This window comes from Perca fluviatilis, chromosome 7 (genome assembly GCF_010015445.1).
Source record: "Perca fluviatilis chromosome 7, GENO_Pfluv_1.0, whole genome shotgun sequence".
NCBI lineage: Eukaryota > Metazoa > Chordata > Actinopteri > Perciformes > Percidae > Perca > Perca fluviatilis.
The window spans coordinates 5332307-5355449 of record NC_053118.1 but is presented as its reverse complement, the minus strand read 5'-3'; the positions used below and the strand labels follow the sequence as shown (position 1 = coordinate 5355449).

Sequence of the window (23143 nt, the reverse complement as noted above, 5' to 3'; positions counted from 1 at the left end):
TAACATAGGTGTATAAAGTGGGCACTACGGCAGTAAGAGGTTAGTGCAGCTTAACAGTGTACTGACAAACCGTGCGGTACACACATGCTCTGAACCGAGACTAGCGAACCGAGCGGTTCGGCTGTTTTTTCATGAACCGTACCATCCCTTATATATATATATATATATATATATATATATATATATATATATATATATATATATATATATATATATATATATATATATATAGATAGATAGATAGATAGATAGATAGATAGATAGATAGATAGATAGATAGATAGATGATTTATACCACAAGATGGATGACCAACACAACGAAGTGGAGTGTGCGTGACGTTTCGGATTGTGAATAACGTTATTTTTATTTGTTTAACACTCATGTTGGAAAAAAATTCTGGTGTCTTGAATTGGACAGCAATAGTCTTAACTAACGTTACGAACAATCATCTGTTCACACTAGCTTATGCTATATTGCTAACGGTTAGCCTTCTGTATTTGTTTAATGAAACCCTATAGGCTAGCTATTTTGGTAAGCTCAACTAGCTGTATTATATTATTTGTTGATTTAATGACTATAATAATTGATCACTGCAAGCACATGAACTTCAAAAGATGATAAAAGCTTCTCGTTATGATCTGTGTCAGCTAAAGTTGCATTAACGTTAAATCAGCATAACCACTGTCCCAAATTAACTTTTTGACTCACTGGCCAAGTTGGCGGGTAGATGAAAAAATCCACATGCCAAGATAATTTTTTACCGGCCCAAATATTAAATTGCAGTTTTTTGTAAGGTCTACATAACAAAACTTTATGGTAGGGGTTATGTCCATTCCTGCTGGTAGGGATGCTAATGATTAACTGTTTAACCGACAATAGGCTTTTTGACCGATTAGCTTATCAGTTAAACCAATAATAATATAAAAAATATAAAGTTTTAAAAATGTCTTTTGCATGATAAAAATGTAAATAGGTTATACAATCTATTTCTTAACTGCCAATTAACTTGCTAGTCTTAACTTTGAACCAGCAAGTTGCATTTTAAGCTCCTCTTTTTCCGTTTGTGGAGAGCTATGACACATAGCTCGTAACACATGATGAGGACGAGTTAAATCGGCCATCCGAGAGAGTATAACACAGCTGACAACCTGCAGGTGGAGGCACTGGAGACAGGCTCAGACATACACGCATCGAGGACTTCCGGTTGAACTATGTAGTGGAAAAGACGTGTGGTGGCTGTCTCCTGTATAATTTCGGTAATTCTTGCTTTGTGCGTCTTCTACTTTAGTGTTTTTGTGTCATAATAGTTTTTTTTTTTGAGTGATTTTTTGTTTTATCTATTAAAATGAGTAAGTCAAGCCGTTCTGCCGTGAGAAACCAAGCTCAGCAGACCCTCGCCTTCGCTGCTGCGTCTGAGACTAGCAAGATGGCGACTGCTCCTCCCTCTCCAACTTTGGAGACGCTTGTCATTGAGCTTGAAAAATCCCGGCAAAGCATGGCTGCCGAGTTGACAGCCTCTCTGAACGCGGCCCTCGCCCCTATACAATCGTCACTTGAAGCTATCACTACCACGGTGACCAAGCACGCGTCTACTATCTCCGAGATGGAAACGGCCCTCTCGACTCACTCGGATAATATCACAAGCCTGGAGCAAGAAGTGGTGGAACTACGGTCGAAGCTGACCTCCATGACGGATGACAACAGCAGACTCCAGGCCTCGGTGGAAGACCTGATTTGCCGTTTTAAGCGTCAAAACTTTCGTGTGGTTGGTCTTCCCGAGGGAATTGAAGGCAAAAACCCGAGGCAGTTTATGGCGGATTTTTTCAAGGAAGTAGCCGGTGATGTGCCTCTCGACTTCCCCCTTGATCTGGACCGGGCCCACCGTAGCCTCGGGCCCAAGCCCCGCCAGGGATCCCGCCCTATCATAGTGCGCTTTCACCGCTACATCGAAAAAGAGAAACTGTTGCTGTGGGCAAAGGAGCGCCGCAATATTGAGTACCGGGGTCACGGCATTAAGATGTACGAGGATTTCAGCGCTACAGTGGCCAAGAGGCGAGCCGCTTTCAACAAGGTGAAGTCTCTGCTCTTCCATAAAGGTGTACGGTTCGGGATGATCTACCCCGCCCGCCTTCGTCTCACCCTTAACGGTGTGGATCATCGCTTTGACACCCCGGAGCAGGCTGAACTGTTCTATCAGGAACATTTACGCGACTGATGAAGGAAGGGTCTAAGCAAGTGGTGTGGCCACAATCTCATCTGATTTGACATACATTGGGATTTTTTTATTATTCTCGCATGTGTGTGTGTGCATACGGTATATATTTTTTTTTCTTCCGCTGAACCTGCTGCAGGTAAGACATCTCCAATGTAGTATAGTATGTTGTTCTCTTGGTGCATTCGTGGTCTGGGGACACTCCACTTTTACCAGACGAACTGTAACTATGACCAGTAAGGCTTTTTTTCCCCCTTTTTCTTCTCTCCTCTGTTGGGGTACGAGTGTTTGTAATCAGTGTGTAACGTTGATCTCGCGGCTGCCTATGGCTACTCTGCTCACTCCCTTTTTATTTATTTATTTTTTTATTTATTTATTTTTTTCTCTCCTCTTAATAGGCGTGAACTTTGGTTTGCTCTCCATGGGTCTTTTTGCTTTGAGCCCCCCTCTCGGTTGTTGGCAGCTGATTATTTTTTACAGTCTACGATAATTTTGTAGGTAGCTCATTGATGCGGTGCTGCCGCCTATCAGCAAGACTTAAGAGTTTCACTATTTATTTGCAGCTGAATTTTGTTAGAAGAATAATTTGTGCTTTTGCTGCTCTAGGGGTGTGTTTACACCTATAATGTTTATCTTGTTTTGTAAAATGCATGGCTCAGGTCTGGCTCTTTTTATTCTTCTTGTAAAACTTCACCAGGCCTGGCCAGTCAAATCTAAGTTTGCCTGCTATTCAGTTTCTTTATTATTATTATTATTTATTATTATTGTTACTAATAATAAAAAAAATTATTTTTATTTCTTTGTTATTTTTATATATTTTTTGTTGCTTCTCTAGATAATTGACTAAGAAGTCCCTGCTTTACTTTGTATATACAGTGCCTTGTGTAAGTAATCTGCGCCTTCAACGCTTCGTCCTTTTCACAATTCAGGCCTCAAAAATAAAGATAAACCGTACTTTTTTTGAAGCAATTTACTGCTGTCATTTTTGCTTTTGAGTTTTTGCCAGAATATTTTATTTCTTGTTATGCAATGGGAGTTTTTTATTCTTTTGAGTTTAATGGTACTTTTCTTTAAACATGGTCAGGATGCCTGCTTCCCCCCTTTTCTCTTTGTTAACATCTTAGCTATAATAAATACGATCTATGGTTAATCTGAACACCCTCCAGGGGGGTATAGATGGGTCCTCTGTCAGGCTGGTGAGTTGGAATGTTCGTGGTCTTGGGGGCCCAGTAAAACAATCTAGAGTTTTTTCTCACCTCAAGAGTCTTAACACGGACATGGCCTTTCTCCAAGAGACCCACTTGTGTGCCAGTGATCATTCTAGACTGCGTAAACCTTGGGTTGGGCAAATATTCCATTCAACTTTCAACAGCAAATCTAGGGGCACTGCAATTTTAATTAACAAGCGCACCCAGTTCTCCCCCACTCAGATTACTTCTGACCCTGGAGGTCGTTATACCATAGTATGTGGCTCCTTATATCAAGTTCCAGTTGTAATGGTTAGTGTCTATGCCCCTAACTGGGACAACCCCACTTTTGTCACCTCCCTCTTCTCTAAAATTCCCTTATCCTAGGGGGGGACCTAAATCTTGAAATAGATCCCAAGGTTGATCGCTCACACCCTCTGCCATGTCAAAGGCGCTGTCATCCCTTGTAAATCAGTTGGGGTGTGTAGATCCCTGGCGTTTTCTTAATCCGGTAACAAAAGAATTTTCATATTTTTCCAAGGTTCACCAAGTCTATTCCCGGATTGACTATTTCTTTGTGGACAAGTCCTTTCTCTCTGTGAAATCTACGGAATATTCCGCTATTGTCATTTCTGACCACGCCCCGCATATTTTAGATTTATTGCTCTTGCCTAATGCTAGGAGACAATGGAGGTTCAATACGGGGCTGCTGGCAGATGAGAAATTTTGTGATTTCATTTCAAGCAAGATCAGTGTTTTTCTGGAGTTTAATAGGACTAAGTCAACTTCCCCTTCTTTGCTATGGGAATCTTTAAAGGCCGTTTTACGTGGAGAGATTATTTCCTTCAGCGCTAATTTGGCCAGGAAAAATAGACAAAAACAACAGGAGCTGACAGATGCAATTCTCAGCGTAGACAGAGAGTATTCTAGCTCTCCCAGTCCAGACCTCTATGCCAGGAGAGTTAAATTACAATCTTCATTTGATTTGCTCTCCACTAGTAAAGCTGAATATCTCCTCAGACGGACCAAAGGAATATACTACGAGTATGGCGATAAGGCTAGCCGTCTCTTAGCCCTTCAGCTTAGACGTCAGACGGCCTCTGACTTCATACCTAAGATTTATGACTCTTCTCACTCACTAACTACCGATCCAAATGAAATAAACAAGGTTTTTGCTTCCTTCTACTCCAATCTCTACCGATCTGAATCCCCAACAAGCAGGGATGCAATGAACAATTTCCTAGATGGCTTAAATATCCCTGCCATAGATCGTAATAGTAAAAGAAAATTGGATTAATCTTTACGATTAGAGGAAATAAACTGTCTTAAATTGATGAATAATAACAACAAGGCACCTGGTCCTGACGGATTTCCGATTGATTTCTATAAGAAATTCTCTTCCCTACTTGCTCCTTTATTACTGGACATGTTTAATGACTCATTGAGCCAGGGCTCTCTCCCTCCAACTCTGAATCAGGCTTAAATGTCCAGAGAACTGTAGTAGCTGGAGGCCGATAAGTCTGTTAAATTCGGATGTAAAACTATTGGCTAAAGTCTTGGCCTGTCGATTGGATCCATGTCTGCCAGACATCATTTCCGAAGATCAGACTGGGTTTGTCAGTGGACGACAGTTATCATCTAATGTTAGAAGACTTTTAAATATTGTGCTTTCTCCCGATACTTCTCAGTCGGCTGAAGTTGTTATTTCATTAGACGCGGAGAAAGCCTTCGATCGGGTTGAGTGGGACTATTTGTTTTGTGTTTTAGGTAAATTTGGTTTTGGGTCTAAATTTATTTCTTGGATACAGCTTTTATATTCTGCTCCTATGGCCTGTGTAATAACTAATTCACAGAGGTCCGACTACTTCCCTCTTACAAGCGGTACGCGGCAAGGCTGCCCTCTCTCCCCGTTGCTCTTTACAGTAGCTATAGAGCCTCTCTCCATCGCTCTCAAATCCTCCCCGTTCCTTACTGGTGTCTGTAGGGTTGGATTGGAACATTGCTTATCTCTCTATGCTGACGATCTCCTACTTTATATCGCAGACCCACTCAACTGCTTGGACGATATTCTGCAAATACTGACAATGTTTGGCTCATTTTCAGGGTATAAGTTGAATATCAATAAAAGTGAGTGTTTCCCTATAAATGAGGCAGCAAAAAAATCCCGGCAGGTGCTTTACCATTCCGATTGGCCCATACTGGTTTTCGCTATCTAGGTGTCAACATAGCCCACTCTCTTGCTTCTCTTCGCAAAAGTAATTTTACAAAGTTAGTGCTGGAAATCGAGTCTGATCTGAATCGCTGGAGCTCGCTCCCCCTTTCTCTGATGGGCAGAATTAGTTCTATTAAAATGAATATCCTGCCCAGACTTTTGTTTCTTTTCCAGTCTCATATTCATATGGGCTGGTAAGAACCCTAGGGCATCTAAAGTAGTTCTGCAGGGAAACAAACGAAACGGGGGGCTTGCTTTGCCTAACCTGTTATTTTATTACTGGGCGGCTAACATTGATAAAGTTCGGGCTTGGTGTAGCCCCTCTAAATCGGATTGGTGTGTCATGGAAGATAATTCTTCTCGTCCGTCTTCACTGGCAGCTCTTGTTTATGCCCCTTTGGCCTCCTGTTGTCCTTCATACATCAAAAACCCTATTGTACTTTCCACTGTAAAAATTTGGAAACAATTCAGGCAGCATTTCAAGTTACTTGCCCCCTCCCCACACAGCCCTATCTGTAATAATCACCAGTTTCTCCCTCCTAAGATGGATGCGGCTTTCGCTCTGTGGAGAGAGAGGGGTTTGTTTTTCAAATTTGTATCTTGATGGTACATTTGCTACCTTTAATGATCTCTGTACCAAGTACAATTTGCCACAGTCGCACCTGTTCCGTTTTTTTCAAGTCCGAGAATATGCACGCAAATACTTTGGTTCCTTTCCCCTTCTCCCAACAGATTCTTTGATTGATGTGGTGCTCTCGATGACTAAAAAACGTGGCTCGATCTCAGCTTTATACGAATCTATATCATCGTGGAGTCCGGTCTCTCTTATGGAGGTCAGGGGCAAGTGGGAAGGGGAGCTTAAGTTTAATTTGACGGACGAAAGGTGGGAAAGGGCTCTAATCAGAATCAACTCATCATCTTCTTGTGCACGTCTGAGTTTTATCCAATTTAAGGTCCTACATAAAATTCATTTTATAAAAGCTAGGCTAAGCCGTTTATTCCCAGGTACTGATAATATCTGTGACCGATGCAGGTTATCGCCAGCTGATCATACCCATACATTTTTTCTCTTTCCAAAATTGGTAGAGTTTTGGTCCTCTTTTTTCAACGTATTAAGTAAGGCCCTAAACATCACACTCGACTACAGCCCTTTGACAGCTATCTTTGGGGTACCTCCTTCACCTGCCAGTCTTTCCAATAAACACCTAGATGTTATTGCTTTTGCCTCACTCATTGCCCGTAGACGTATTTTGTTACACTGGAAAAGCCCCAACCCTCCCCCTGCCACATCCTGGCTGTCTTTTCTGGAATTAGAAAAGGTGAAATATAACCTGAGAGGCTCATCTGCCCAGTTCCACATAAGATGGCAGCCTGTCATTTCCTTTGTTAACACTTTTACCTCTCTGGACCCCATTTGATTGTTATCGCTTCTAAGTTATTATTTTTCTTCTTGAAGCGGGCGTCCTGGCCATCCTCTCTCCTTATGGTGCTCGTTACAACTTTTTCTTTATTTTTATTTTTTTTTCTTATTAGTGTTATTATTGTTGTTATTATTATTATATTATTTATTATTATTATTATTATTATTATTATTATACGGCCATTTCGGTTTTGTTTTATTTACTCCCTGGGGTTCGTGGCTGTTACAAGGTGGTGTTATGTTCTGTGTTCTACCACACCACAAAACAGCTGGGGGGGCATACAAAAGACAAAACAAAAACTGGAACCTGTATCTTTTCTGTGAATGTATGTTGGTGCATCTCTGGTTTTCAATAAAAATACATATAAAAAAAAAAGACATACACGCATCGAGCCGCTGTGGACTTGTGTCAGTCCCGCAAGCGGTTTCAGGTCCACGGACACAAGTGCGAAAAGTGTGTTAGAGCTTCCCGGACAGGTAAACTGAGACTCCTGAGACTCTTTTGGAAGGCTGGCTGCCAAAAACCTCCACTTAATAGCTAATTAATTAGCCTGAGGTAAACGCTAGCTATCAGTAAACAGTAGACCACAAATTCTGTGCACCTGTAATGGTGAAATGTGTCCCTTTGGTGGCACCGTCGTTTTGCACAAGGGAATATGAGCTTTTAAAAAGGGAGCTGGCGGGTGTGAATGGTACACAGATGTGTTTGGGCCTACAGGATTTTATCTGAGATTTAGTGTTTCATTGAGAACCTGACGGCCGTTTCATGACGGAAGAAAGGACTATAGTATATTTTTTCGCATTCCTTGTTTTCACGGTGCTAAGGTGAAGATGGATGAACGTCATGCTGGTCTGGCTAACTAAATAAAAGATACCTTACGCATCAGTCGACTGTTTGCCTACATGGCCATATCGTGATTGATCCAAGTCGTAAGGCTAAATAACTTGTGAATGAACTGTGTTAAATATCTGAAAGAGTTACACATATGAAATGTTTAATGGTTTATTTTCACTCTTAAAACTTGTGAAATGTGATGAAATTAGGGCTGCACAATTAATAAAATTTTAATCACGATCACGATTCTGGATTCCCACGATCAAATTTGCGTGATCAAGCGATATTTAAAATGCGTCATTCCCTTCATTGAACAGTTTTTGCAAAGCCAATCTAGCGCTCCATAAACCTCTGTCTGTCTCCATGAGCCAATCAGAGCTGTTCCCTGCCTGCACCGCGCAGCTTAGTTTCTAGATGTAGATATATGTGTCAATGGATGTAGACAGTCACAGAGGACAGAGTAACGTGAGGAAAATTCCTCACAGGTTATTAGCCGTGTTTAATCCAGTTACTACTGTGGCTAACGGTAGGCTAACGGTACCTGCTGTGTAATGTGTTATTAGTGTTTACTAGCGTGACAAGCAGCGATGTTTATGTTGCCTCTAACGTGGGTTTCAGAGCATCAGAGCGCAACGCAGACATGTAAGTGGCAGTGTAATGAGCCACAGAAATCCGCGTAGCTATTTCGTCCGGTAGCACCATATACTGGGCACCACATGCGCCGTTAACGTGAACAGAAAATTGCGTTGCCTGTATCTTTCATGGCAAACATGCATGTGTGGAAAGCGGTCGCACAACAGCTGAAATGGCATACTCCTTCACAGTATCCTTAAATAAAGGAGGAATGTAGCACAATATGGATGTATTAGTAGGAATGTAGCACAATATGGATGAAAAAGCAGTTATAGTTATATAATTATGTGACAATAAAATTAGTTTTGGCTAAAATCAACAAATAATCGTGATAATTAATCGTGATCTCAATATTGATCAAAATAATCGTGATTATCATTTTGGCCATAATCGTGCAGCCCTAGATGAAATTGTATGGTAAAGAGCGTCACATCTCGAAAGTTAACTTCAGCCACTAATTCTTATTAAGCTCTCTTGAATATTTAAAGTGTTTTTTGGTATTTCATTGTCATTTTGAGTATGCCTATCTTAATATTTGAGGCGAGCAGTTTTAGGCTACGTAGCCCTCTTATAACCACAGCTCCCTGAATCACTCAAATCTAGTCATACATCAATTAGCGATACAAACATGTCTGTGTCAGGAGGAAAGGAAAAGTCCACTGAAGAGAAAGATTTAAGCCCTGATGATGAACCTTCAACAGAAGAGAAATCTAGAGGCCCAGAAGAAACAAACAGTCTCTCGTGAACGAAAGCTTACAGAAAAAGGTAAACAAGTGCGCGAAGAGCAAGCTAAAAGGCACGTAAAAGGCATTTTTGAGAGCTTATGAATCTTGGAAGCAGATAGCATGAGAAGCTAGAACTAGGCTTAAGCAATTCCTTGTGAGTAAACAGCTGGAAATATGCCTAGTTCAAGAGACCTTTAAAGAAGAAGCTGAAAAAGAAAAAGTGCGAATGATTTTAAGTCTGAAATCTGTCTTTGGTGGGACAAAACACTGAAAGTGTTATTTCAGAAGAATCCATAAAATTAGATAATCTGTCAATCACAAGCGCTAAAGCTGTAGAAATGATCTTGCAGCTAATTAAGAACAGGCAAATTCTATAGAAGAGGTACAAGTTCAACAGACCAAATGTATTAAGCTGGAAAGTGAATGGAAACTCCATGAGTCACAAATGTTGAAATCCATTTATCGTGCAGAAAGCATTTTGAGATAAGTTGATGAAATGGCCTAATATTAGTCCTAATGATTCTCTGGCACTTAAGAGATTTTGCAGACTTTTAAAAAGAGCTGTGTGGAAATTATGCCCCACATCAAAGGGTTGGCCATTTTAAAGTTTTTTGTGAGATTGTGAGGATAAGCTCTTGAAAAAATTACCAGACTGGATCGTACGCAAATGGAGTCGAATTGTAGTAGAGCAGCTTGATGCATCTGGAGAATATCCAACCTGTGAACACTTTACTAAGTTTGTAGGGGTGGTACGGTTCATGAAAAAACACCCGAACCGCTCGGTTCGGAGCATGTGTGTACCGCACGGTTCGTCAGTACACCGTTAATGTCATTGACATATGGTTAATGTGCACTAACCATAGGCACTAACCTCTTACTGCCGTAGTGCCCACTTTCGACACCTATGTTAAAACACTTACTGGAAATGACGAGCAGGATGGGCGTGACAAACGCAACCCATGGCAGCTGATTGGACGATTGCGTCACATGGGTCTGGCTGGTCCCAAATTTCAAAACAGACTGTCATGGCGGCTCGTTCAGAATACGATCTCATATTGTACTAAAATAGTTCAACAAAACGTGTTTCTGAAAACATTTTAAGCGAGAAATAGGCCATGCAGTTGCTGAATCTGTCTTCATTTCAGATCGACAAAGGTCAGTTTAAAAGATTTTCGTCAGATTTTGAGAGACACCGAGCCGACCGCTCCTCAAGTGGAGTGGGGTGCCGCTGCAGGTCACGTCACGTCACCTGCAGAAATGTCAAGTGGGAGAGAGGCTGCCCAGAGCTGGAGGATGCGCCAGCGTCGTTTATAGTCTGGTGTGTGGGAACATTTTGGATTTCACGTTACCTATGATGAAATAAAACAATATAGAACTGCCACTGTGTGCACGTTTTGTGCAACATGCATTCAATATGCTAATTTTAGCTATATGCTGAAGTATATTCTGGAGTGTTAAAGAAAAAATAATAACCGTACTGAACCGAAAACCGTGACCCTAAAACCGTGATACGAACCGAACCGTGGGTTTTGTGAACCGTACCACCCCTATAAGTTTGTGCTGAAGGAAGCCCGCATAGCCCATCACTTCTTCCTTCTTCTTGAGCTCCAGCTCAGTAGATGCAAAGTTCCCCAAGAGGGCGAAGGCCCTCAGTACAAATGCCCAAACTAAATATCATGCATTTAAGTCAGAAAGTTCATCTCCTTCAAGCCAAAGCTGCTATACCCTGTCTGTAAGGATGAGCTGAACGGCATTGCTAAGTGCCCAGTCTTTGCTGCCAAGTCTATGGGAGATAAAAAGGCGTTTATTGTGTTGATTGTGTGGCACACTGCCACAAATTAGTCCATGTGTGGGAAACACGGTGACTACACCCAAACTTATAAAAAAAAAAAAAAAAAAGTAATAATAATAATTTTACTGTATAAATATGGAGATTTTTCAAAGTAAAATACCATTCCCCTACCTTTAAATGACTAAAAATTAGAACATTTAGGTGCTAAAATAGACTTATCCATATTATGCTCCATATTTCCAGACAATGACTGATATATTTGAGTTAAGGACATCTTTGTCTACACCCTTACTAAAAAATCTAACATTTTTACTGAATAATTTTGGAGATTTTACCAAGTAAATGTCCCACATTTATACTGGAAAATGACCTTAACTGAAATTTAAGGTGCTATAAAAAAAGAGACATCGACATATATTACACCAGAATATTTGCATGTTGGGATGACAGTTATCCTTCTTTGTTCATCACAGTTAGGGCTGTAGCGATACACTAATCTCACGATACGATACACGATATTCAGCTCACGATACAATATATATATCACGATATTCAGCCAACGATACGATTCGATTCGATATAATTCGATACATTTACATCATTTTCTGAAAGATTTAAAGGGGACAGAGTGATTTTGGTGACATCTTGTGAGTGTTCCATTTACTTGGATTTAATTAATTGAACTGAAAACATCAATTACACAATATACGTCTCTGACTGGACAGAGAGTCTACAGCAGGGATCACCAACTACATTTTTTTCAGAATTCTTCTAAGCACTCTGGCTTTCAAATAAAGAAAATAAAATGAATTTATACTTAATACGCCTATTCTTGTTCGAAATTTTCACTTTCTTACTGAATTGATGCTACATTTTTTTGCTACACAAACCGACAGCTTTTGTTTTAGCTTCTTTGTAAAAATTCGCTATTTGCAGAGTAGGGCTGCAACTAACAATTATTTTAATAATCGATTTTTTCGATTAATCGATGAATCGGATAAAAAAAAACAAAAAAGCATTAATTTACATCATCTCAATACATATATACTTGTTGTTTTAGTTAATAGTTGTGTAAAGGTAAGTAACCCAAATAGCAGATACAGAGAAGACACAGACAGACAGACAGACAGACAGACAGACAGACACAAACACACACACACACACACACACACACACACACACACACACACACACACACACACACACACAACACACACACACACACTTATTCATTAAATTATTACCATCATTGTAGTAAGTGCAAGTTAAGTTCATTTATACACCACACACTAATATATTTGTCAACAATAACTGATATGGGACAAAGTACAGAATATATATGACAACAGATTGAAAAATGAATGGGCCAAAAAAGGCGGGTGTCTTTAGTCTTGCAAACTATACCACCCCTGCTTTATTACTGTTATTAACAAGCTCTGCTCTTTTTCTTTTCTTTCTTTCGCTCCGCACTGCTCCGCGCTGCTTCTCTCTGCGCTCAACAACATTTTTTTTTTATCTCCGCGACTGAGTAGCGTAATAGTTGCGCAACACAACGAATCAATAATGAAATTCATTGCCAACTTTTTTAGTAATCGAATTTTATCGATTTAATCGATTCGTTGTTGCAGCCCTATTGCAGAGTAGAGCTGTGTTTGCGTAAAACAGCACGGTGGACTGAGCAGATTGAAATATCGTTTTCTACATGTTTATGCTGGTCTACACAGGTGAGTGCATTGATAAGTATTGACTTTCTACTCACAAAGGTTTAATTGTAGCCTATTTACAGAAAAGAGACTAGCGTGAGTTCATCTGCCCCAGCGGCCGTTGGTAACTCTGTATAATTACCAGTCAGGTACTGCGTGTTTTAACCTTTAACGCACACACATCTCGGCTCAGCTGTATGTGTGTGTGTTTTAACGCACACACATCTCGGCTCAGCAGTGTGTGTGGAGCTCGGGCATCGCTGTACAGAATCCCGGCATGTAAATAGAGATGTAAATACAGGGGGCTGGGTTTTTGCTCTAAATGCTTGAAATGATAAATAACAGAACGCATTTTTTCCTCTTTACATTTTGTGAATTCATGATTATTCTGCGGGCCAGACTAAAAGCTTTGGCGGCGGGCCGCCAGTTGACGTTGGCTGCTCTTCAGCGACACTAGCGGCTGACTGACCAAATCGCTCTTCCTGCAACGTGAACGGGGTTAACACGGGGGATTTGAATGGGACTTATGTATCGATACTCACGGCTTAAAAATCTATACTTTCTTGGGGGAAAAAAATATCAATTTACATCGCAGAATCGATAAAATTGCTCAGCCTTAATCACAGTCTCTAAGAAAAGTTGCTTTTTGCAATTATCTGCAGCTACTCTCATATGTCCTTTTATCTCTACTTTCCCTTGCTCATTTCCTGGCATCTGCTCTCTGGCAGCTGACAGGTTCATATTAAGTAAAAAACTTTTCATTTAGCAGATTAGCAACCAATCAAAATAAAAAAATTTTAACTGTGACTATGACAACTGCAATACAATATTTGGTTAAAGCTTGTTAAAGGCCTGCATTTGTGAAAAAACAATTATATTAAACAATATTGGACAGCATGAAGCTCTGTCTTTTCAATTCAAAAGTGGTTATATATTGATCTTTTACAGATTCAGTGTAACAGCTGTTAACGGTGGTTTCATGCTCAGGGCCTACAAATGGACACAGCACAGCTTGATGCTGCAAAGACAGGTGATTGGGATTGCTGTCTGTGTAGAAAAAAATGCTGTTGCTCTGTTTAAGTTCTGAATATCATGACTTTTGTAGCGGTCATTACTATTGAAATTATTCATATTCATTGTTCTTATAAAGTTCTAACATTAGTTTTTTTATTTAATTTTTCTGTTTGTAGGTTTGTATTTTGTATTGTACCCTTAGTTGTAACTACTAACCCAGGGTAAATAACCATTACACTGGAATACAGCATAAACCAAGTGGTTTTCCTGTGGGGCTGGCAATTTTAAATAAAGGTATAGAAGGAAAGAAATGTGTAAGAGTGGGATATGTATACTACAAAGAAAGTACTATTACAAGATCAGTTTATGAATGAAAAGTGCTACCACCAACCTACCATGTTGTGGCAGTGGTGAATAAACACTAATTTAAACATAACATGTAATAAATATTTTCAATATAGGCCTGGTATAACAACAGTTTCAATGCCAAGCTCCACAACTTTGTACAATCAGCTAATGGCCCTGGTAACAGAAGAATCCTAACCATAGACTAGAGGGGGTAGGCAGGGAGGCAGCCATTCCTTATTTCTCACACCCCTGCTTCTGGCGCAGTTGCTGAGACCATACAAGCAATGTCTTTTTACAAAAAGTCAAGTTTCAAAAATACCATAAAATTGATGGTATAAATGTGGGACTTTTACTTAAAAAAAAAAATCTCCGCATTTAAATTTTTACAGTTTTGGTATTTTACAAAAAGGCCTTTTTCAGGGAACAAGAAATGGGTAAACAATGTAAATCTGTTCTGCAGCAATGGAGGTTGATCAAGCTTTGAAAGTCGGTGCTACCAATTCCCACAGGTGTTTCAACTTGTCTGGATTACTTACAACCCCCTCTGTTTGTGTCTATAGTGTGTCGCTATAAAAATGGCGGGAAAAAGGCAATTAACAATGGAAAAGAGAAAGACCATCATAACACTTAAGAATGTTGGTTTTTCCTACAGAGAAATTGCGAAGAAAGTCAAGGTGTCAGTGAGTACAGTATTCTTCACCAAAGCCACAACAGAATCAGAAGACAAGTTTCTGAAAGTCAACAGCTTGCGTGTTAGGCCCGGGACACATTGGGCCGATTATCGGCCGTGGGACAGTCTGGCGAGGTCAGGGACTCAATTCTGTTCAGTGTGTCCCCTGCCGTCGTCCATCTGGGGGGCTGTCGGCGTTCATTTTGGCCGACCTGACATGTTCGGTCGGCGGCAGGGCCGTCGGGGCTCAACCGGAAATGACGAGCGGAATGAGGTGACTAGAGTCTCTCAAAATCTGATGAAAATCTTTTAAACTGACCTTTGTTGAGCTGAAATGAAGACAGATTCAGCAACTGCATGGTCTATTTCTTGCTTAAAATGTTTTCAGAAACACATTTCAGTGAACTATTTTAGTACAATATGAGATCGTATTGTGAACGGCCGCCATGACAGTCTTGCTCTGAATATCTGGAGAAAACAAACCCATGTGACGCGTTCGTCCAATCAGCTGCCGGTTTTCATTTCTTGGGCAACATTACAGATTAGCGCCGCCTGCTGTTATGGAGACGTATTACATCTCGTCTCCTCTCGTCTTTTTGGTGTGTTCTGTGGCAGTTTTTTGGACCTCGGCGACGCGACTGATCATATCGACGGGGTTTTCTGTCAACGGTCAGCCGTCGGCCCAATGTGTCCCGGGCCATAGGCGGCTCACAGGACAACAGCTTCAAGCACAGCTTAATAGTGGTCGTAATAAGCAAGTCTCAGTTTCAACTGTAAAGAGAATACTTCGAGCTGCAGGTTTGATAGGTCGAGTTGCAGCAAGAAAGCCATTGCTAAGACGTCAGAATAGGGCTGGGCGATATGGCTGAAAACTGTATCACGATATAAGTGTTTCATATCGGTCGATATCGATAATTATTGATATTTTTTATGACCTATTTAAAATAAGGATCAGGAGAAAAATATATTAAATTTAAACATTTTTATTTTAAACTTAACCTTCCTCTGATTATAATCCCCTCAGTTATAAAAGCAGAAATGTCAACACAACCATGGAAAATCACTCAAATAATTAAAATGTAAACATAAGTCTAAAATCACAGTGAAGAAAGAATAAGTAAGAATTGCTTAATAAGGTGTAATAAAATGGTGCAGTGTTAAAACTAAACATAGAGAAACCTGAAACCTGAGAAGAACTATTTTCTGCAGGTTTAGTGCTAGGTTGGTAACCTGGCTTCTGGACAGTGCCTCAACGCCTGCCTGCGTTATTTCTTTGTAGCGTTAGTAAAGGCGGCGTGCAGAGTACCTCTTCATGGCGATCTGCTGCTTGTGCGGTGTAGCAGCTGCAGATGTTGTTGGACGTTGCTGGCGAATACAGCTGTGCTCCAAAGTATGAGCGCGGCTAAGGTGGTAAAACAAGTTTGCGGTAGTGTTGGTGGGGACGACGGTCAGACTTATAAAATCCCCAAAACTGCCATACTGACTTTTCCTGTTTTATCAACAATTTCCTCGCTCGCTGCGGCACTCACTTTCCACTTATCGCTCCATGCCGCCGGTTCTGTTATTGTAGAATCCAACACGAGACAGCGATGTGGCGCAACCAAACTTGATACTGTTACATGATTGGCTGTTAGAGTGTCACTCCCTACGTTGCTAGGTTACCAGAGAGTGAGTGTCTTTGTTCATGCAACCAAACTTGCTTTGCAACTTCTGGTTTCTTCTGAAGAAGAAAAACAAGTTATCCTTTTATCGAACGCATTTTCTATTGATATTGATTACGTGTCTATCGCGATACATATCGTTATCGTTTTATCGCCCAGCCCTACGATATATATCGTGATATATAAATTATAATAGAACCATTTCAGACCAGGTTACATAGACCCTAAGGAAAACCAAACTGCTAAATGTATTCTTTTTTTATTTTTATTTTAAAAGAGAAACGTAGTATGTAGTTTTGAGAACATTTGTTCAAAACTGTAATTATACAACATAATGTTGCAGATGAATAAAATTCAAGTACACTAGTTTAGAGACTTTGACAAAGAAAAAGCTTAAAGTATTGGGTGTCTTCTCTTTAGTGCAAACCATTCTAAAAGGCACTACACTTAGTAAGTTTAAGTCCTTGGTTCTTAAATGCCACCCAAGATGCAGAGAACAGGAACAACTGGTGTCTGTTTAGTTAAGGAACAGACACTGTACTGGAAATACTTTCAGTAGTAGGCAAAGATGCACAAATACTTTAAATAAAAACATATTTCAAACAAAGTTTCTTACCTGCAGCCTAATGTAACGCATTTGAGCGCACACGCGCGCGCACACACACACACACACACACACACACACACACACACACACACACACACACACACACACACACACACACACACACACACACACACACACACACACACACACACACACACGTCGGGACTTTTCCCGGTGGGCCGGTCTGATAATAGTTATACATTGCAAGTTGTTAGCAACACCATCCGGCGGCCTGGCGCCGCTGCCTGCTGGTCAAACAGTGCAGCCTCTGCTCAACCCGTAGGCCTACGGCAGGGGCCATAAACGTCCTGGTACATTTTTTGGTCCCACTCCGCCGCTGCACACACGGCTGTATGTTCAGCGGGGAAGTAAAATGTCTGCAAACACCGGCTGCCAAGATTCCAATCGTCCGTTATATAGTGAATTGTCAGGCTGGTGAAAGGCTCCATGGTACGGCTCGACCACAGTTCTGTTGTAGCGGCTTAAATCCAAACCAAGACCAAATAACGGATGTTGCACCGGTCTTTTTCACCAGCTCCTTGTTTCGCTTTTAGTCATGTTTACTCAAGATGACAACGACGCGTTGCAGCTCGTGGCTCTAAACTTCGCGATAATTCGATAATTAATTAATTCGATAATAATTCGCGATAATTCAACATGAATTATCGCGATAGTGCAATATAATTAAAATCTCTATCGTAGGCCAATTTTGTATCGTTTATATTGTATATCGTCTATATCGCCCATCCCTAGTCAGGGGTTCATCCTACAGCAAGATAATGACCCAAAATATAAGTCTAAGCTATGCCAGAACTACCTTAGGAAAAAAGAACAAGATGGTAAGCTTAAAAACATGGAGTGGCCAGCACAGTCACCAGACTTAAACCCCATTGAGCTGGTTTGGGATGAACTGAACAGAAAAGTGAAAGCAAAGCAACCTACAAGTGCCACACATTTATGGGAACTTCTGCAACAGAGTTGGGAAGAACTTTCTGAAGAATATTTGATTTCCATTGTAGAAAGAATGCCACAAGTGTGTTGAGCTGTTCTATCTGCCAAAAATGTAGAAAACATTTTGGTTTATAAATTGATTCCATGATTTCTTTTTTTAACTTAAATTGTTCATTTGTTCTATTCTTTCATTTCAGAGTACAATAAGACATTGAACTGCATGAATTTCAATAAAAACCTGGAAAAATGGTGGTGTTCTAAAACTTTTGACCAGTAGTGTATGTCGGACATTTACTTGGTAAAATCTCCAAAAGTTATACAGTAAAAAATATAGTAATATATAGTAAAAATGTTTGATTTTTTAGTAAGGGTGTAGTCAAAGATGTCCTGTACTCAAATATATCATTGTCTGGAATTATGGAGCAAAGTATTTTTATAGCACCTCCAGTTATTGATTTTAAGTCATTTTACCATAGATATGAGGGACTTTACTTCCAAAAAATCTCCAGAATTTTAAAGAATTTTTTTTTCATTTTCAGTAAATATATATAAAAATATCTAGGCCTAACTCAAATATATCAGTCATTGTCTGGAATTAAGGAGCAACGTCGTTTTATTGCACCTACAATTTCAGATTTGAAGTCATTTTACAGTAGAAATGTGGGACAATTACTTTGTAACCCTAACCCTATTTTATACTGTCTATGTTTTTGTGTACTTTATATAAACTTTCTTAACACCTTATGTTGAAAACCGGAAGTCGTCGCATGTTTTTCTTGTCGCCAACTTTGCCAAGACCGTCGATCTGCGCCGTTTAAATACATTTACCAAAAGTAGGCTACTAGTATATGAGTGCACTACAATTTCAGCGTTGGCTGATTTGACCACGGAGATGGCTGGCTTGACCGCAGTGCAGGCCTATATGGTACTGAAACCTGACTGCATCTAAAAGCAGCCGACAAATAACGTTATTGAGCTACGTTAGCTAACGTCAGTCCATTTCAGCTTACGCTAACAGACATTTACTGAACTGTTAGCATGACCCGTTAGCACATTTCTGTCAGTGTCCTTACCGTAAACTATAATGTTGTAGACGTTCGAAAACGTCTCCTTGCCTTCACTTCATATTAATTATCATTAGCTCGATCTCACCTGAAAGACGAGCATCTTTTAGCAGCTGCTGCTGCTGCTGCTGCTTCTTCTTCTCTTATTTAATGGCGGATTGCAAACAACTTTTAGGTGCATACCGCCACCTACTGTACTGGAGTGTGTATCATCATGTCATTTTACAAGTATTTTAAATTCTACTCAACAACCCTGTAGCTTTTAAAAATTTAAATAACGCCTTCCTGGTGATTCTTATCTCCTCTCCCTCCCCTTCTGATCCCATTATCCCTATCAGAGTTCACTCCCGCCCAGCCTCCTGAACCCTATCTTTAAAACACGTATTTCCACCTCATGCAATGTGCAATACAATATTATATGTTCTGCATCTTCTTTAAACCCACAGTTTTCACAGTTCTCACTATTCCTTTTCCCCATTAAAAACAAGGTGCCATTCAGTCCTGTGTGATCCACCCTGAGTCTTGTCATTATCATTTCCTCCCTCCTGGTCCTTTCAGTATAATTCTTTATACTGACAGATTTTTGTATTTTATAATATCTCCTTCCTTTTCTGTCACCCTCCCACCATTTCTGCCATATTTCAAGTCCTTTCTTCTTAAAGTGATGGTTCAAAGTAATTTTACCCTAGGGTCCTTTGCACCACAAACTCGAACCAAACAACCCCCCAGAAGCTTTTTCACCTGGGTCAAACGTTGAGCGAGTTAGCGTTATCAGCTGAATAGCTTAGTGCAGGTGCTAATGGAGCCAAGAGTGTATCTCGTACATTACCCCACTAATAATGCCAGAAATGATACCATATTTCTACACTAGTATAAATGTATGTATGTTATGTACTCATAAAATGATGGATTGGGAAGTTTTAGGGCTGTCAAACAATAAAAAAAAAATGTAATCACGATTAATCGCTGAATTTCTATAGTTAATTGCGATTAATCGCATGTTTTATCACATGATTAAAATTGTATTATTTTGCATTTCAGAACTGTTTTTAAGTACATATTAACAATAGGAAGCAATTCTTACCAGTATATTTTGATTGGGAATCAAATGAATGCAAAGAAAGTTACTTTATGAACTTGACTTTAAGATTTGTATTAGTTTATTATTTATTTACTGTAAACAAAAGAAGAAAAAAAGAGAAGGGTACTAATCAACAGTCAGGAACTTGATTATTGTTAAGGCCATGGTCAAAATTAAAGATTTAATAATAATGTAATAACTATAACAATAACTTATTTCACCAGTAAATTGCTGTTGAACGACAAAAACAACCACCAGATGGGAAAATGGTATTTTACAATTACTGTGAATGCACCACGAGGCTACCTGTTTTAAGTGAACGCACCATCTGTGTTGTTTAATTCCGACAACGGCAGCTGCTGCGCTGCAGAGCAGACTGTTACGACTGAAATTTTCGTTCTTATTCGGTCTTGTTACTACTGTTTAGGTCGGAACATTTCGGTACCCAACCCTACTTACCAGAGTCAATATAGTGTGCAGTAACTTTAAAATAATTTTGATTACTCACTGACGTCCAGTGATCACCGGTTGATGAGCGTTTGCACTTTGCACTTTGGTTTCAATAACAGGTCGGCGAGTAGCACTCTCCAAAATAGTGCTTTGCCTGAGCCCACTAGCATCAACCTGAGTTACGTTAACTGTACTATGCTTAGCTCGTAGGTGGTAGCTCAAGCTTGACGTGCTTCGGTGATATTTTAATTCGGCTTTATACAATGTGCATGGCTTTCGACTTATCTACGAGTTGTCCAGGAGTTTTGGAAAATAAAAAGCGGCATTCAGAATTGTGTTGCTGCTGCATTTCTCCATCATGCCTGCAGCCTGCAGCAGCAGGATGTGTTAGGAGGAAGTATGGCAGCTTGATAATAAGTAAAGGTGCGGCAAAGGGTCAAAATAGTAGCCTGTTAGGCACGACGTGAAGCAAGTGAAGTGAAAATAAATGGTGGCATGCGATTAATGCGATTAAAAGAAATTAACGCATTACGCTTGGCCCTTAATCGCAACACGATTAACGCGTTAATGCTGACAGCCCTAGAAAGTTTGTAAGTACACCAGGAGTTTATTTAAATAACACTTACCTGCTGGCTTCTGTTCTCTGCTGCTACTGCTACCGGCAGAAAGACGAGTGCTAGGGACGTCTACAAATTACAACACCGAGAAGAGATACAACAAACATATTTATTCATTTAATGATTAAATAAGGTAGTATCTCCAAACTTACCTCAATTATAACTTGTCTCCTGCTAGTTGTACTACATCACTTAAAAATAAGTTAAATTAATAAATATTTTTGTTGTATCTCTTTTCAGTGTTGTAATTTGTAGACGTCCCTAAGCACTCGTCTTACTGCCGGTAGCAGTAGCAGCAGAGAGCAGAAGCCAGCAGGCAAGTGTTATTTAAATAAACTCCTGGTGTACTTACAAACTTTCCAATCCATCATTTTATGAGTACATAATCTATTTGTACTAGTGTAGAAGTTTGGTACCATTTCGGGCATTATTAGTGGGGTAATGTACAAGATACACTCTTGGATCCATGCACTAAGCTATTCAGCTGATAACGCTAATGTTCGACCCAGGTGAAAAAAGCTTCTGGGGGGTTGTTTGGCTCGAGGTCATGGTGCAAAGGACCCTAGGGTGAAATTACTCCGAACCATCACTTTAACCACCGCTTTTCCTTCGCCTTTTCCTATAGTGGAATTGGAACTGTTATACCCTTTAGTAATGCCTCCTTAGCTAGTTTGTATGCACCCTCATTCCCTTTTACCCCCTCATGTGCTGGCACCCAGCAGAACTGAACATCTATGCCACCCCGATGTAATCTTAGCAAACTGTAGGGCTGCAACTAACGATTATTTTAATAATCGATTAATCTGTCGATTATTTTTTCGATTAATCGATGAATCGGATAAAAAAAACAAAAAATAATTAATTTACATCATCTCAATACATACATACTTGTTGTTTTAGTTAATAGTTGTGTAAAGGTAAGTAACCCAAATAGCAGATACAGAGAAGACACAGACAGACAGACAGACAGACAGACAGACACAAACACACACACACACACACACACACACACACACACACACACACACACACACACACACACACACTTATTCATTAAATTATTACCATCATTGTAGTAAGTGCAAGTTAAGTTCATTTATACACCACACGCTAATATATTTGTCAACAATAACTGATATGGGACAAAGAACAGAATATAAAATTATTACCATCATTGTAGTAAGTGCAAGTTAAGTTCATTTATACACCACACACTAATATATTTGTCAACAATAACTGATATGGGACGAAGAACAGAATATATATGACAACAGATTGAAAAATGAATGGGCCAAAAAAGGCGAGTGAATAAAAAAGTGTCTTTAGTCTTGCAAACTATACCACCCCTGCTTTATTACTGTTATTAACGAGCTAACGCTGGCTTGTCATGCTTGTGAAGCTGGATAACAAGTAAACACCAGCACCACAAGAGCTACTGGAGGGACGTTACGTTCCTCACTTCAAAACGGAACAGAAGTAGGATTGTCAAGGACTCCAATGTTTACGTTTTAGGTGCTGACTCATCACCGTTGTGCGCCCGTGCCTTGCCGTGTCGCTTTTGCTTATCTTGCAATTAACATGTTTTTGATTTATTTAGTGTGAAATGCTCCAACACCTTGGATGACTTAGGTCGTAGGGATTTCTCTGCCTCCGCCGTGTGTTTCAGAACAACGTTAAGGGTATCTCCGGTCTCTCTTCGTATTTCCTCTACCCCCGCTCGGCTCTTTTTCTTTTCTTTCGCTCCGCACTGCTCCGCTCCGCGCTGCTTCTCTCTGCGCTCAACTAAATTTTTTTTTTATCTCCGCGACTGAGTGGCGTAATAGTTGCGCGACACAACGAATCGATAATGAAATTCGTTGCCAACTTTTTTAGTAATCAAATTTTATCGATTCGTTGTTGCAGCCCTAGCAAACTGTGATAAAGTTCTATTAGTAGGTCTTCTCTGACAGATGTCATGGAC

General features: G+C 40.0%; 1 protein-coding gene across 6 annotated transcripts in view; it reads right to left on the bottom strand.

Moving 5' to 3' along the window:
* Positions 1–19236, bottom strand: part of LOC120562244 (palmitoyltransferase ZDHHC3-like) — a 130877-nt gene extending 111641 nt beyond the window's left edge. For 5 of the 6 annotated variants that reach the window (XR_005639716.1, XM_039805862.1, XM_039805863.1 and 2 more), the window contains exon 1: positions 19124–19236. The gene's annotated coding sequence lies outside the window, so the exon portion shown is untranslated. Of the gene's footprint in view, positions 1–19044 lie in introns of all 6 variants that reach the window. The other variant, XM_039805861.1, reaches the window with a different exon arrangement.
* Positions 19237–23143: the final 3907 nt, after the last annotated feature.